This window comes from Desmodus rotundus, chromosome 5 (assembly GCF_022682495.2).
Source record: "Desmodus rotundus isolate HL8 chromosome 5, HLdesRot8A.1, whole genome shotgun sequence".
NCBI classification, from domain to species: domain Eukaryota; kingdom Metazoa; phylum Chordata; class Mammalia; order Chiroptera; family Phyllostomidae; genus Desmodus; species Desmodus rotundus.
Genome location: NC_071391.1, coordinates 117005686 through 117020877, shown reverse-complemented (window position 1 = coordinate 117020877; position 15192 = coordinate 117005686). Strand labels below are relative to the sequence as shown.

Below are 15192 nucleotides of genomic sequence, written 5' to 3'. Positions count from 1 at the left end.
CCCCGACTCGGAAAAGCCAGTGGGGAGCAAGGTCTGGCACATAAGACCCATGCCCACGGACAGGTTCTCCCGTGGGGAATCAGGTCTGCATTGTACCTAGGCTGCTATGAGACTTGTTTTTTCTAAAACTCCCTCACCCTGGATTGAGGCAGCAAATGTTTACTGCGTATCTTTAACTTCTTAAAGTCTGAGCTAAACCTCCCAAGTATGGAGTGTAACCAGTTCAACCACTTGTCCCCTTGATCTGTAACATCCTTCTCTTTGAAGTAATTAGCAACATTCTTTATTTTGTTATCTGTAAAAGGTAATCACCTACAGCAAACCTGTGCATAGTAAATGAGGACCATCCTGGATGTAATGTACCCAGAAAAGCAATAAAAGCCTGTCCAGACAGGGGTCGGGCTCTTTGGCCCTCTCACTCTGTCTCTCTCTCTTAGAGAATGGCCACATCGTCCCTTTTTCTCCACAGGATTTCTGCAGTCCGTGTGAATTTGTCCATTGCAGCCACAACACACGGATCCCGAGGGCCAGGATCCCCATCACCCAGGAATGCTGTTTCTGCAGAAGCTAGCTGGTTTTGCCTCAAGTTGGAACAAAAAAATTAAGGAAGTATAGACAGAGAGGTCAGCTTGGGAAGTGTTATCACTTCCTTTTTCTATCTTCCCATGTTCTGACCTCTAACACCACCCCACCCCCCAAATAATCAATCACAAAATCTTCTAGGGTCTACTTTTGAGATAGTTCTTTCTGTTCTCAACCCTGCCTCAGTTTAGACTCTATTTTAATGATGGCTCCGAATTTGTGGGTGAGATGGAAATAGTTCATCAAAAGCTGGAGGAACTATGAAGGCTATTTTCTCAATATGCCAACATGAGAAGTGCATTAGCCTAGGACCCATGTTTGAAAAGAGAGTAGAATTTATATGCTGTCACCCTGGGAGCCCCGTTCTGAGCTGCAGACCCATCTATCCAATTGTCTGCAGTAGCCTCCATGGGAATCTCGGGGTCATCATGATGCTACCTGAACTTACCACCTTATCCTCCTCACCTCCCACCATTCCCCTGTGTTGCATCAACCACTACACCCAAACCCGCTTTACCTCCACCAATCTCTGTGATGTGCTGTGAGTGACCTCTTCCAGCCAACCAACCAAACCAGAAAGCTTCCCCATTCCTACAGTCATCACAATCAAAAACTTTTTTTTCTGATCCAGCCTTCCTCACTACCCTGACCTGGCTCTTTTGGGGGGCCCTTCTATCCTTTTCCTAGATTTCTACAATAGTTCTCTGACCTGTCTCCTTCCTACCAGACTCACTGCTGGCCCACTGATGACATCATTTGTGACATGGTCCTTCTGAAACACAAATCTGATCATGTACTCTCCTGCCTAAAAGCCTCTGCTGACCCTCCAACATCTTTGTCCTAAAATATGAAGGCTTACCTCCCTACCACGGGGTTCAAGTCCTTTGTGGTTTTCCTACTGCTTTCACTACTCTTCCTCCACACCCATCAAGCACATCACCCATTACAATAAGCTATTTTCTTTGCTGGAATATTCTCCCATTCATGCCCCCCTGACCCTAATATGACCTCTTGGAAAGCTTTTGTTTATCCTTCAAGAATTGCTTCAGGCCCCACCTCCCATGAGAAGCCTTCTCAGCCCAGCCAGACTCAATTACTCCCTGGGCTCTGTTCCTTCTTAACTAGGTTCATATGTCCATCAAAGCACTTATCTTCCTGCCTTGTCCTTTTTCCTACTGTCTTCCCTCCCCACCACCTTCTAAGAAGACAGGGACTCTGCTTTGGTGTTTTGGACTTGCTCGTTCTTGTATCCCCAGCAGGCAAGGTGAAATAGGGCACAGACTTTTACATATGCAGCCTTGGGTGAGTCACATTCTATCTCTAAGGGTTCATTTCCTCCTCTGTGAATTGTGATAATAATATGTACCTTGTGGGGTGGCTAATCTGTAAGGATCAGTAATGATAAGTGGATAGGCTCCAGCCAATATCTGCTTCTTAAACATAGCCATTACAAATGGAAGCTATTATTATTAGCACTATTAGTATAGTATGTACTAAATTATATATTAAAGGAGAGAAAGGAAAGCAGGGATGAACAAGGAAGAGAGAGAGAAAAAAAGAAAAAGGCTAGCTAAACATTATATAATATCCCAGGTGTAAATCCAGAGCATGAATTAGGATCATAGCAGTGGAAAATGAAAGAATAAGAGACACAGCTGTGAAGCAGACCATGGGACCTCAGCAACTGGCTGAACAAGGAGGACTGGGAGGCAAAGACTTCTGGGAGATTTGGGGTTTGAGTGGCTCAGGTAAAGTAGCCTCCTCTACTCACTCATTTGACACACAATGGCTAAGTACTTGGCATGGCCCAGGAACCCTGTCAGGTTCTGGGATATATGATCAACCAGACACAACTCTGGCCCCAAGTAGCTCATAGACCTGGGAGACCTGTTCATGGAAGCAGGGAAGAAAGTCAGAGAATACGGTGGGTGTGAATGGGCAGGGCAACCAGCTCCGGGCTTAATGAAGTATGAAGGTGAACTGAGAGCTTCAGACTTCCCTAGAGTTCTGGTTTTGACAGGTAAAGCCTGTGGATTAAGAAAGAAGGAGAAAAAAAGAAGTACAAGGGAAAGCGAGGAGCTTTGAGTGACGTGAAAATCTCAAATCTGAAAAGGAACACAATAGTTGCTCAGAAACCAAAGCAAAGGATGAGCACAGAGGACACCAGCATCGAGGGAAGTATGTTTAACTTGAGGCTATAGAGATGAACTTGATACAGGACAAAAAAGGTTACTATTTCCCTTCGGACTTTAAAGAGAGCTTGCACTAAGTCTAAGTATGGAAGAAAGAAAATGCATCAAGAAAATCCAATATTCCCAAGAGTTTGGTGATGGGACAGGGGTCTGTTACCTGGGAGGGAAATGAAAGAAGAGAGGCTATCATCCTGTGCCAAACAAATATCTCAGGCCAGATCTCCCTATTTCACACTCTTGGGGAACAGATGATGCTTGTGGGTGGAGAAGTAGCTTCCTCTGTCTTCAAGTGGATGGATGCAGCCACACACTAGGGTAACAGCTTAATGAGACGAGCACCAATTGAGTTTCATCCCTACTCAGCCTTTCTGCCGAGACCCTTGGACAGGGCACACTTATACAACCTTACATATTCTGCAAGACACTATTTAAGGATATAAAGCATCATTCAAAAGCAAGAGGTCCTTTTTAAAGAAGGATTTTAAGTTTCTGATCTTTGCTTTCTCTCTCAGAAAGGTGCATGTGACTACAAAGGTAAACTGAAGGCTCACTCCATGGCCTCGGGAATAAACATCATTGTGCTTGTACTGCACATCTGCAGGTTAGAAGGTGCTGGAGTTATAAAGAGATTCTTGAGGACAATGCCCATGTATTGGTCACCTTAGTATCCTGAGGACCCTCCAGTGTCTGTCTCAGAAAGGTCGTTGGGAGGAATGAAGAAAGGAAGCGTATGCCTGTGTGTGTACATGCACACGTGTGTGCACATTGTATGGAGAGAATATAATGTTCAAATAAAAGATTCAGAGGATGGGTTCTCTTTAACAATGAAACTTGTCTTTCTTATCCCTTTAATTAATCAAAAAATTTATTAGACATTTCTTATGCACAGAGCATGGTTTAAAAAACAGAGGACATCCTATAAATTAGTGAACTCGAGACTTGTGGGGTTTCGAATATTTACTGTGCACCCTAACAAACAAAAACGTGTCCAATGGCTGCTTCAGTTGCAGCCTATCTCATGACATACTCTCTTTGCATAAAAAAGGGGGAGTTAGCAATCAATCGTGAACCACAAAGTGTTAAGGAGAGATAAGCATCTTGCTGAGACCTCTATTTCTGACAAAACCAGAATGGGAAGAGTACCACCGATGAGGAGTGTAGAACGGGCCCTGACAGGGAGACTCAGTTGGGTGGAGTGTCGTCCCCAAACACCAAAGGGTTGGGGATTTGATTCCCTGTCATGGCATATACTTAGGTTGTGGGTTTAATGCCTGGTCGAGTACAGGGCACATATGGGAGGCAACTTATATATATCTCTCTCTCTCTCAAATCAATAAACCTGAAAAAAAAAAAAGAATGTAGAATGGAAGCTCAACCATCAGAAAGTAGGTTCTCAAGGGCAGGGGTTTTAACAGATTTTCTTCGTCAATCTAACCACACCTCCTAGGAAAACATCTGGCCAATTAAAGTTACCAACAAATATTTGCTGAGTGAATAAAATAAACACCTTAGAATGAAATGTGAACCACTATCAGGTGTTTTATATTTGCAACAAACATTGGCCAATTTACCTACGTGTGGGGTTTCTAGACATGTTCCCCACTGCCCACTCGAGCGGAGTGGACAATAGACGTCATTACTGATGTAATGATAATCCACATCAAAAATGATATATTTATTGAGCATTTACCATGTGTCAGCCACAATGCAAACACTTTATAAGACTAGTTCCATTCAGTGCTCACACTAATGCTTTACGGGAAGAACCATATTGTCATCCTTGTGTTCCAGACGAGGAACTGAAGTTCAGAGAAGTGAATTGGTCTACCCCAGTTACACAGCTAGAAATCTGATTTCAAAGCCCAATATCCATACCCAGGTCACGCAGTCCCCAGAGAAGCATGTATTCCAGGGATGAAAGAGGCACCTAAATTGAGAATCAATGTCTAGTAATTCACAGGGTTAGACAGTAAGAGTCAAGTGAAGGAGAGATGGCACCTCTCTTCCTCTGGGAAGGGAACAAAGCCGTTCCTCCTAACCCATCCCGTGAGACACTTGCCTCAGCTTCCACCCATTTTGCCTTAATATGATGTGTAAACAACTTGGTGTTATTTTTTTTCCATCTAATGTATGCTCGGCAAGGCTCAGCAGACCTTGAAAAAGCAGCGACAACACAATGGCCCTGAAACCTCAAGCCCATCATCACCCAGGCTGCGCTGATACCCCAACAGGAAAGTGGAAATATTAGATGATCCTGCTATGTCTTATCAGCTCTCTGCCCAAGCTCATTTGAAGAGACCTAAGGATTCTGACCAAAGCCCAATGTGGCTGAGGCGTGGGAGGGAGGAACACAGAACTAACCCAAAGTGGGCCCAGCCTGCACCCCACCCCAGCTGAGAAGGTAGCTGCTGGGGAACGTGTGAAACAGCAGGCCTGTCATCACTGCCTACCTGATAAACAGGGATTCGTACACCCTTGCCCACAGCCTGCACACACACGCCCCTGCATGCATCGTCCTCCACACGCCATACACGTGCAGGCGCTCGGTCTGTCCAGCGATCACACTGTGGGAAGACGGCCCACATAGGAGAAAACTGGGTTTTTAAGTTCAGAGCCTCCAGGCTTGCTTTCTCTATCCCTTTTCCCCCTTTCCAAGGCAAATGCCCTCCATTTAAAATCACCCACCGATCAGGAGGATGGGGAACTTTTAATGTCTTTCCATTTTCAAAACCTGGCATTGAGACATTAGGATAAATTTATCCTGTGATTACTCTCCTGATTTTTTTTTTAATTCTAAGTTTCATTTTTAACTCAGATATGAAAAACTTTTCTCTCTGCCAGAGGCAACAAGCTATGCCTGAAGACAGCAAAGGAGCTTCTTCTGTGCAGGTGAAATTCAACCACACAGGCTCTCATGGGTGAAACAAATTTACATAACATCAGTAAAGAAATATCTAAATGTTATTTCCTGGCTGCTTGCTTCCATTCGCAGGAATTGGGCGGGTTTAATTGTCCCATGTTCTATAGCGTACAGAAATGGCCTTCATTGTTTGACAAGTGAGCATTTCAACCTAAAGAGCAAATTCTGCTTTGGAAAGGGACTTAGCACACATAGCTATGTCTTTTGCAGGAAGAGGTAAAAATGTGGTCTTGGTAGCAATAAGGGGAGAAGAGAGAGAGAAAGGAGGTGGGGGTGGAGACAGGAAGGAAGGGAGTGAGAGAAATGGCTTTCTGTTTCTTCTTAGACCTGCAAGATCTTCTGCACTCTGGCAAATTCCCTCCACGTAGGCCGTCTTCCAGGGCCACCCCTCTGGGTGCACAGTTACTTTAGAGCTTGTGTGTTTGAATTTCCATTGCAGTTGCTTCTTGTGGGTGTGTGTCTCCATTGCAACACTTCACTGGGCCCCCTCTGCCTATCTTTGCATAACAGGAAGCCAAGCATAATAACAAGAAGTGTACAGAATTGTGAATGCTTCCTCCTCAACACTGCCCAGGGCTGCCTATTCCTCAGCACAAGGTGAAGTGGAGATTTGGCAACTGGGGTAGACACTGTGGCTCGTTAACTGTGTATCAAGCTAACTACCTTCCCAGACATCCATGTAAGGAAGGGCCTAGCATCACGCAGGACTGTGGGACATGCTCTGCAGTAATGTGGTGTGTTGGACCAAGAGGTCATTAGAAGTATTGATCTTTCCATTGTCAAAGCTAGTCATTTGTTCTAGGTCAGAGGTTTTGCTTCGTCACTAACATTCATAAATAAATAGCGCTTTAGAATACTTCAAGTATTTTTGTATTTTATAAACCCAAATGAATTCTGCAGCCCCAGTATTTCACGGCAGTGATCCAGCCAGGGCAGTGCTCAAAGACTGGCACCTATGATCAAGTTCTAGGCCTTGCTGAGGCTACTAGCCATCACCCACCCTGCAGATGTCACTCCTAGGGCCTTCACTGGTTTTCAGAAATAGTAATCCTTAACCTTGAAATTCTACTAAGAGTGTGAACCGTGAACAATTCTTGCAGTGGGATGGGCCTGGCATGCAAGTCATAATAAGTTTCTCTTATTCTACAACCTGATAAAAAGATTCTATTAAATATCAAGGCAGTTAAATTATGGATGGAGGATAAATAATGCCAATAAATTATTAATTAGTTTTGTAAGTGTGATCAGGCAAGGTGGTTAAAAAATAAAATGTTCATATCTTTAAAGGTATGTACTTAATCATGAGGAATAAAATTACACATTATCTAAGATTTGCTTTAAAATATCCCAGCAAAGAAAAGGAAAAAGAGGAAAAGAAATGGATAAAGCAAATGTGACAAAACCTTGATAATTGTTGAATTTCAGTTATACATAGACGTGGGGGTCCATTATATTTATTCTCCATGTTGAGGTTTGAAATATGTGTAGGATAAAAATGCTCTTTTTCAAGATTCTATTAGGCTTCACAAAATAGATTCTATTAGGCTTTTTTTTCACTCATCAGCCATCACCCTGAATTTCAACTTGCTTGTTTTCCCAGGCCTGCATTTCCAGACCTGTTAGTTATTCCTCTGAGCACAGCAGTGACACTGTGCAGATGCTATACCACACACGTACACACTCCCCCTGGGACAGACCCTGCCCCTCCATTTCCCCTGCACTGTCATTTTATCAGTTAATGAAGGGGGAAGAACCGAGGGACTCCTGATGTTTCCAGTTACAGATAGTATTTCCTGTAAAGTCAACTTTTATTCAAACAGTCAGTAGTGTCAATTGTGTGTGTGCGTGAGTGTGTGTGTGTGATTCCTCAGGGTAGGAAAAGGAGGAGTGGACAGTCCCACCTTGAAAACAGCAGTTGCAGGAAGGCAAAGAGGCTCTGTCTTGCAGAACAATGCTTTGTGAATGGGAGTGCAGTCTGTGTCATCTGAGGCCTGCTACAGGTTCACTGGAGAGAATGGAGGGGCGGACTATCAATATTTGCCATGACAACAGTTAGAGGAAGCGATAGTCCATAGTCTACCACTGCAACAGGACGGATTGTCGACACTTAAAGATAGCGCCCCTGGCCCGGTGGTAGAGAGGCAGGCAGTGCGGTTCAGTGAAAGGCGGATCTGATTGGTCCAAGTTCTGCCTCAGACATGAGTCAGCTGTGGAATACTCTTGGCCTTTGTGAGCCTTCATTTCCTCAGTTATAAAATAAAAGAATGGAAATAAAACACCTTAAATGAATTTTCAACTCTAAATTTTTTGATTGACCTATAAAACATCCTTCAGCCAACTACTTTGCGTAGTAGTGATATGGGGAGACTCGGCCAAATGGCCGGGCAGAGGAATGTCCAAGTGAGGGAGAGGCCCTGAGGCAGCTCAAGAGAAGTTGCATTCCCTGGAGTGAGGGAGGGGTTGCAGGAAATGCCCCAAGCAGTGTGACATTGCCCCTGCCCCCCTCACCCAAGCTAGTAAGGTGCTTGAGGACAGATTCCCTGCCGGGGGTGGAGACACGGTAGGAGGAAGCCTTGCACAGAGTCTGTGCAAGGCTAGAGCACGATGGACAAAGGCAAAACCCTCCTACCCCTTCCGGTTCCTGATTGAAGGGGAAACCAGAGGTCATAGAGGCACAGGTACCTAAAGGTTAATATGGCAGCAGAAGGAGGTGCAGGCCTGCCAGTGTAGCCTGGGAAAAGGGCAGGATTGGCTAGGGAAGCTGCACACAGAATTTTGGGCCCAGAGATTTAAACAGAAAGAGGACAGAGGCTTAGCCCTTCTCCTTCCCCTTGCCCACCCCATCTGGTGCCAGAGGGTACACGGACCAGTGGGCCCCAGAAACCGCCTGGTCTGACAGCAGCCCAGCACCTGGAATGGGAAGCAGTGGTGTGGCAATGGTGGCACTGGCCCCCCCACACACACCACGCCACCCCCCCCCACCCCCATGCACACAGACTCCAGGGAGGGAGAGTGAAGCCAGAGAGCTGTCCACTTCGCAGCTTCGAGCTACAGATAAGGATGGAGCAGGATTTCTGGACACTGTTTCAGGTTCGAGAGGGCTGGGTTTTATCTGTGTGAGATTGGCCTGGAGCCAATTAAGAAAAATGGATTTGGCCAAAGACATACATACTCTGGGTGACTTTAATCAAGTAATTTCCTAAATTCCTGGTTAGAGAGTGAATTTTAATATTAGGCTGAAGAAGATCCCCTGAGCAGTCCCAGTAACCACACAGAGTGAAAGGTAGAAAGACAGAAGCCGCTGTAACCATTACTCAAGGATCGATGGTTCAAGTGTGTGGCCAATTTACTCTGAGGTGATACCCTAGCTCCCCAATATTACAGACCCTCCACCTTCTGGATGTGTCTCTCCAATTCTAAACCAGACTTTATGAATCAAAACTGCAAACACATCCATGCTCTTTTAACCAAGAAAGTCTTCTCGTCACTTAGTTAAGGCAATAATATATGTATATTAAGTTTATTTACAACGGTATTCACTTCAGGACTATCGTGTAACAAATGTGCAAAACTAAATGTCCAATAACATGGAATCAGTTGAATGAAGTACAACGGCCATAAAGTAAAATACTTTATAGCCTTAAAGATGGTGCTTTATTGGCTTACATTGGCATGGGAATACATTGAGTTCATGCAGGCAGGTTAAAAACTGCTTCTTCCAAAATAGTATATACAGGGTGACTGCATTTTGCTTTAAAAAACACACATATATGCACATATTGTGGCATGGAAAAAGCACAGATACATATGCAGGGCAGCACAGGAAAATGTAATGGCAAGGTTCACACCAGGCTGGTTATTTTCCAGAGATGTGGGATTATGGCTAATTTTTATGTCTTTTTCTGCTGTCATTTTTTTATTTTAAAAAATAAGTTCTTTGTAGCCCTGGCTGCTGTGGCTCAGTGGGTTGGGCACCAGCCTGCGTACCAAAGGGTCGCCAGTTCGATTCCCAGTCAGGGTACATGCCTGGGTTGCAGGCCAGGTCAGGTCCTTAGTTGGGGGGGGCACGTGAGAGGCAACCACACATTGCTGTTTTTCTCCCTCTCTTCCTCCCTCCCTTCCCCTCTGTCTAAAATAAATAAACAAACTCTTTGTTATTTTTATTAAAAAATAAAAATAAAAAATAAGTTATTTGTAAAAGCTCTATGCCAGTTTTCTCTTCAATGACCTGAAGGCTGGGTCTCCCAACCTAACCATTTTAAGACTTAAAGTGAGTCAAGAAGAAGAAAACACTGAGGGGAATTTGTCCCAATGTTAGGAAGAATTTATAGAATCTAAACCAAAGTGAATTCCCAAAGTTTCGAAATATTGCATTTCAAGAACCAGCTCTGTCATCTTGGGCAAATCATCCTTCTGTGCCTGATGGGATATTGCACCAGCAGGATACAGGTGTCCTTTATGAAACGTAACATAGGTAGAGATTTGCTTATTATTATTATTGTCGTTAATAAGAATGAGCCGGCAGAGCTTAGTTTCTATGTATAGAAAATAAGGTTTTGGAAAAGGATGCTTGCTAAGGCCCTTCCCAGCCCCCAATTTCTTCTATTTTCCGCATACGAACAGTTTCTACTGCTACCATATTGTGTGCAGCGTATACGAGCAGAGAAAGGCAGCAGAAACGAGAGTTTCATTATTCCGGGAAGAAAATCAAAGAGAAAGCACTCACTCAGGGAAGGAAAGGACCAGCGCAGCTTGGAGCTGTCAGGCAAGACAACGCAGAAACCGTAGAACCTGACCACGTACATTGGGGAGAGCGAAAGGACACTGAAAATGCGGAGGGAGCGTGAGGGGGTTGCTCCGAGGGCCCACAGGAAGGAAGAGCCACCTGGAATTCCATGCGGTTTGACCTCATGGTGTAACAATTCCATTTCCAAATTTCCATTGGAACAACCAAAGAATTACTTCAGTGATAATGAAAGAAAATGAGAAATGCTATCTGTATGCTGTTTGTTGGGAGGATTTCTGTCCGATGTCAGATGGTGGGGCTGACCAACCCACCTTCAGTCTATATAGGCAACAACAGCTGCCCCAGAAAGGGGGAGGGTGTTTCAGGAAAAATCTGCACCAACTCCTAGAAAGGAGCAGCAATGCTGGGGCTGGGAGACAGCAGAGTGCCCCAGAGCCACTTCTGTAAGTGCTCATAGAACAGAGGCCTAGCTGGGGCATGTGGCTGTCAGCTTAGCCCAGGTACAGAGGGTCCAGCCTGAGAAATGAATGGTGGTCCCATCTTGCTGCCTCCTAGTCAAGTCACCATACAGTGAGGGTAGGGGGTATTTTCCGATTAACCTGGGGCTGCCCCAGGAAGAAAAAGAAACAAAGAAGCTCCCTGAACAGAGTGAAATCTACTCGCCCTAAACTGAATGCTTCTTAAAATGTTACATGTAAGCTTACCATTCCACCCAGCAATTCCTCTTCTAGGAATCTATTCATGAGGAGTGAAATGCACATCCACAAAACTTCCATGCAAATGTTCCCAGCAGTGTTATTCCTAATGGTCAAACCAGAGACAATCCAGACTCCATCAGCCGGTGATGGGTAAGTATGACGCTGGATCTCCATGCCATGCACCACCACTCGGAAATGAAAAGGAATGAAGCACTGACACGGGCTGCGACATGATGAACCTCGAGAGCAGTAAGCCCAGTGAAAGGAGCTGAAGGCAAGAGACAGCATGTTAGGAGTCCATATGTAAAAAATGTCCAGAAATGCAGTCCTCTGGAGGCAGATCAGTGAAACACTACAAAGAAAAAAGGTGACAAAACAAAAACAAATTTACGACATTTCTACCACATCACATAATTAAGGGTTGTGGAATGGGAGAAAGTTTCCATTGCTGTGACATTGGGCTATACTGTTAAAAATTTCTATGGTTTGATTTCCCACTACGTTTTTTTCTGCTATATTGCTAGCATTCAGCCTGTTGGGAACATTTTATTATTTTTTTAAAAATTATATGGTTTGACAAAAGAAATCATTCTAAAATTTATGAAAAATAAATTGAAAAAATCAATGTCAGCATCTTGCTTAGAACGACTGACTTGTGGGAGATTATTGAGAATACGCTTTGTCATCAAACCCTGTTGTTTACCAGCGTTGCTGTTCATTTCAGGCTGTATCTCACAGTACGTGAGAGAGGCTTTGCAGAAGGCAGAATTTCTCCTGTGACATTGCTATTGGCATCCTGCAACCTCTTCTAAACTGTCAAGCTTTATCAGCTGTCTGAAAAAAAATGGTTTGGGTGTTTCCCTTTCATCACCCACAGTTCTCACAAAAATGTTGGGATTTAGTTGCATGCATCTGCGAGCAACCCGAGTGCCTCTGTCTGACCCGGGCTTCTTGGCGATCAGATGCGGACCTGGCCCTAACTTGCCTTTGTGTGGTTGACCACTCCCTGACAGTTCTCGCAGCCTCTACACCAACTTCGTGTTGCCCGAGGAAGAACTAGAAGAGCATCATTCTTTTTCCTCCATGTGTTTGCTTTCAGCCAATGGTCACTGAAGGACAAACTCAACATGGAAGTCTTGGGTGCAGAGGCTGAAGAAGCAGGAAGCTAGACAGACACACGGGAAATGGAAGAAGGGGAACCACCAATGGGCAACTTTGTAACTGACACAGTGACACATGGATTCACTTCTGTTTTCGAGTCTCTCTGACCTGACACATCCTATAGCATAGGAGACCTTTTCAAGGTGAAAAGTAATTGCAATGTTTGGGTTGGGTGTTGTTTTAAAGGAAGAATTTCACTAACCTCATAGAGGCACTAAATAGAGATTCATGAAACAAATAACTATTATGCCTTAAAAGAAACTGTGATGGGGCACAGAAAAGAATTAGTAATACAGGGCCTGGCAGATGTAACGCCTGCTTGAGTGTGGTTGGCAGGGTCATAATATGGGTGTAATAATTTATAGTTTTAATTTGAATGTTTCACCTAAAATGTCCTATGGTGTGCTTGAGTGTGATATTGTTATGTTACAGAATTACATGCTTATGATTTTGTAATAAAAGATTTTGTTAAAAAGGGGGCATTATATGTGCCTGACCCTGTATTTTAATGTGAATTTTTTTTAATGGGAAAAAAGATTAACTTCGTGTGCTCAGGATGAATCATGTTTTTCTTCCTTCAACTCCACCCTTCCCCTCTCTCCCCTTTCCTAGCGTTTTTCACCATGCCAACTATGGTACGGCTGACTTCAAATCAGACCTAAGAAAAGTGGGAGGAGGCCCTGAAATCATCTCTTTCTTTTAAAAAAGCGGCCCCTGAAATCATGTTTCTGTGAATACATGGGAAGGTATTTCTGAATACAAGTAGAACAAACATAACTAATTAATTACTTGAACATTAAGTTCCATTGACGTATAACATGGGTTTTGCTATATGAGCGTATTTTTTAGGAGATGGGCATCCAGAATAACTTTTCTACTTGCATAATTTGGCAAAAGAGGACTCAGAACGACATTCTAGAGTGTTCAGCTACAAAAGTAGCACTGATATTTCAGTCTTCCAGCACTTTCCCCCCATATGAAAACTACTTCGGAAAATGTGACTTTTGTGATCTTTGGGAGGAGGCCTGAAGGGGAGGGCTGAGGGTTCACAGTGACACAGGAAATCTGTGTTTGTGATGCTGAAGTGTGTGGGTGTGTTCACATGGGCAGTGCTGCAGGGCAGTGAACGAAAATGTCCGCAAACCACGGCAGGCAGAAGCTGACTGGCAGCATCAAAGAGCCTGTAACATTTATGAAACGAATTTGATACCTACAGACGATCCTGGGCTGGGATGATCAAAAACAACTCTTGACATCAAAAGTGCAGTCTATAAAAGAAAACTCTGATATTGGACTTCATCAAAATAAAAAGGTTTTGCTCTATAAAAAGCACTAAGAGAATGAAAAGCAAGCCACAGATTGGGAGGAAAATATTTTTGAAGTACATATGTGACAAGAGAATTGTATCCAGAATACATAAAAGTTCTCAAAACTCAACAGGAAGGAAAGAGACCGATTTTAAAGACAGGCAAAATGTTTAAACAGATACTTCACCAAATGAAAAGACGTTAAACGTCATTAGTCATCAGGAAAACAATAAGTAAAACCACAATGAGATATCGCTGCAAACATTTTAGAATAACTATAATAAAATTTGAGAACAAACAACATCAAAGACAAGTGAGGATGAGAAACTGCTGGAACTGTCATCCGTAGTTGATGGGAACACAAAATAGTACAGCAACTTTGGAAAACAATTTGGAAGTTTCTTCCAAAGTTCAACGTACGACCAGCAGTTCCACTACCCATGAGAAATGAAACATTATGTTCACACCTGTGGACACCTATTTATAGACCCTTATTCATAATCTCCAAAAACTAGAGTCACTCCAATGTCTTTCAACTGATGAGTGGCTACATCCATGCAATGGAATACTACTTAGCAATAAAAAGTACAGAAATATGTATACAAGCAATAACATGAATGAATCCCAAATGCATTGTGCTGAGTAAAAGAAATCAGACTCCAAAGGCTATATACTGTAGGATCCCATTTATATGACATTTTGGAAACGGCAAAACCACGGAGATGGAGAGCAGGTGAATCGCTACCCAGGGTTACGGTCGGTGAAGAGAGGCTGCCAAAAGGAGACAGTAGGAGGGAATTCCTTACAGTGATGAAACTGTTCTGTATCCTGATTGTGGTGGTTATCACGTGACTCTATGCATTTGCCAAACTCCGATAACTACAGATAAAAATGAATACGTTTCCTTAGATGTCAATTTCAAAATATTTTTTCATCTGCTCACATTTCTTACACAGAATCATCTGACATTCTCACTTTTTTCTGACCTTCAAAAGTTTCCATAGCTAATACAAGTTCTAAATGGAAAAAAAAAGTTACGCCTACCATTTTACAGTGACTTGGGTAAGGTGTGTGGCCTCAAAAAAACATGGAAATGTGGAGGAGATTAGCACAGCAAGCTAAATCTCCCCAGATGGTAAGACAGCAGGACCTCAGAGTGGATGGCTGGTGCCCCCTTGTTTAGTTTTCCCTTTCACAGATGTTAAAAGAGGCCAGGGCCATCCCCAGCAACAAGCCCACACTTTTGTGAGAGGAGTCCAGCTCTGCTCCTCACCCACACTGTTCATTTTGATGTCCCAAACAAATACAAGAGTATAGGCGGGGGTGTTTCATTCTGTAAATGCAATCTCTTAATTCCAGTGCACTGGGTTTTAGCACAAAGGACAGCACAATATTGCCGAGTTAGTGGCGTTAAAGACCCTGCAAAGGACTCTCTTGTGAAAAGTAGAAGAAAACCCACTGGGTAGTGCTCAGAAGACCTAGTATACGGTCTTGGTTCTGCTGCCAACTTGCTGTGTTCATGTTTGGGCAGGTCAAATAATTTCTCCATATTTTCTCATGGCCTTAGTCAACCATTTTTGGCTGC

General features: G+C 43.6%; 1 protein-coding gene across 2 annotated transcripts in view; it reads right to left on the bottom strand.

The window, feature by feature from the left end:
• Positions 1 to 15192, bottom strand: part of ARHGAP25 (Rho GTPase activating protein 25) — an 80803-nt gene that overhangs the window by 46069 nt on the left and 19542 nt on the right. The window contains exon 1 of one of the 2 annotated variants that reach the window (XM_045193879.3): positions 11146 to 11258. The exons of the other annotated variant lie outside the window; for it this stretch is intronic. The gene's annotated coding sequence lies outside the window, so the exon portion shown is untranslated. Of the gene's footprint in view, positions 1 to 11145; positions 11259 to 15192 lie in introns of those variants that run through there. 2 annotated transcript variants of the gene reach the window in all.